Below are 2217 nucleotides of genomic sequence, written 5' to 3'. Positions count from 1 at the left end.
CCCACCATCGTCAATGCTTAGCGGTATCTTGAACTGTGAATGAGCTGTTCTCCCTCCGGACATTATGGTAGCTGCAACGCCGGACGTAGCTATTGCTACTGCAATCTTTTTCTGTCCACGGACTTTTGCAAGAAGTGCCCTATATAGATAAGTCTTCCCGGTTCCTCCTGGCCCATCCACAAAGAATACGCCACCCTCATCACTGTCAACAACATACATAATTTCATCGTAGGCTTTCCTATGATCCGAATTAAGTGAGTCTGATAGATTTGTGTCCTCAACATATAGCTCAATGGTGGATTCCTCGAAGATCTCCCTTGGCATGCCGGAAGCAGTGTCATATTCTTCATTGATACCGGGAAGAGGGAATGACTCTATGTCCTTTCCCATTGATTGTAGCATATTCCTGATATCTATCAGAACCATTTGCTCAACCGCAACTTTGGATGGATTGTTGCGGTGATAGTCTTCTGACATTGCCTCCAGGTGCTTCTCCCAGAGTCCACGCACATTACTTGGCTCACAGAATACCAATATTGTTGCAAAGAGCCTTTGTAGAGATGATGCCATCTCGTATAACGTAGATTCAGTAAGGGACTCATCAAGTGTGTTGTCTCCTTCGATCAATCCCCTTCTCTCTGCAGCTTCACGAAATGTTGGTAGGATCTCACCATTAACTGTCCTTAGGTCCTCATAGGATGTGGCGCCAGTGACATGGTTTAAGAGGACCCGTAGGTAATAGCGTTCACCCTCCGCGGGATGAGCTGCCACAATTCTTCCAACTTGTCCACCTGTATCTCGTTCCCTTCTTCTCCAGTATTTATTTTTCTTACTTTTCTACCAGGTATACCACTCAGGGAAGTCCCTATAAAAGATAGACCGAGCCTCCTCATGTAACCTATTTGCCTCAAAGTACTCTGTAAGCATTGACTTCTCAGCACCTTCCTGGTTAACCACTCGTTCGATATCTTGGCCCTTTTTGAATGACACCATGTGCATGTTGGGCAGATGGAGTTGCAACTGCATCACAGGTGGTGAGTTCTTGCTCAATTCAAAGCCATATATCCTCCATAATGCTTCCGGAGGAGTCACCCACCTAGCGTCCCTACACTGTTTGATCTCATCTATACCTCCATTTTTGTTAGCCTTGTCAGACTCACTCGGAGAAATAGATGCTCGATCATGACCCTTGTATATGTACTTGAACAGGTATTTAACAGCCTTTATGCTTCCACATGCCTCAACATTGATGTGACAATTGAAGTAACATAGGAGGTGCGGGTTGTATGGGACGACCCACCTATTATCCAGCCATTCCTTTCGGACCATTGCTTTAGAACCATCATCACGTCGTCTGTATAACGGGTAGGAATCTTTGCCCTGCAACGTAGCCGTATTGAAAGGTCGAGGATAGTGATTCTTGCAAGCAGGACGGCCTTTTGTGCATGGACAGTCACGATTCAAAGCACCACAAGGTCCATGCATCATATGCTTCACGACCATCTTGTACAATTCTGGGTACTTCTTCTTGTTTGGGAGCTCGGCTGAGATAAGACGGTCATATTGCTCGGGGCATGTGAGCTTGTATCTGTAATGCCCCGGATCCGATGCGCCAGGTGTCTGCCAGTTATTCGCCGTAGTTGCCATGTCATTTGCTTGCGTGTTGCATTTTATCATGTCATCATGTGCATTGCATTCGCATACGTGTTCGTCTCATGCATCCGAGCATTTTCCCCATTGTCCGTTTTGCAATCCGGCACTCCTATGTCATCCGGCGTTCCCCTTTGGTCTTTCATTGTGAGCGGGTGTTAAACTTTCTCGGAATGACCCTTGGTTTTCCAAGCGGCCTTGGTATAGCACCGGTAGACCGCCTGTCAAGTTTCGTGCCATTTGGAGGTCATTTGATACATGATCTCGGCCCAGCAAACTCCCCTCCATGCTCTCGGTCGTTCGATCACGATCACGTGGCCGAAAACCGCACTCCATTTGGACTCTCCTAGCTCCCTCTACCTATAAATATGTGTCCCTCCCGGATTTTTCGTGCAGTCCAACCCTAGCCCCGCTCCTCTCCGCACCGCCAGACATGTCTCCACCCGGTCACCGGACACGTCCACCGCCAGCCTCCACGTCGTCCCGGCCAATCCTGTGATGCCACGTCAGCCCGCCGCCGCCCTCGTCCAACCGGGCGCCGCCACGCGTCCCGGCGCCCGCGCCTCG

The sequence above is a fragment of the Triticum aestivum genome, chromosome 6B, assembly GCF_018294505.1.
Source record: "Triticum aestivum cultivar Chinese Spring chromosome 6B, IWGSC CS RefSeq v2.1, whole genome shotgun sequence".
NCBI classification, from domain to species: Eukaryota; Viridiplantae; Streptophyta; class Magnoliopsida; order Poales; family Poaceae; genus Triticum; species Triticum aestivum.
The sequence above is the reverse complement of the archived record's forward strand: the minus strand, read 5'-3'. Positions refer to the sequence as shown.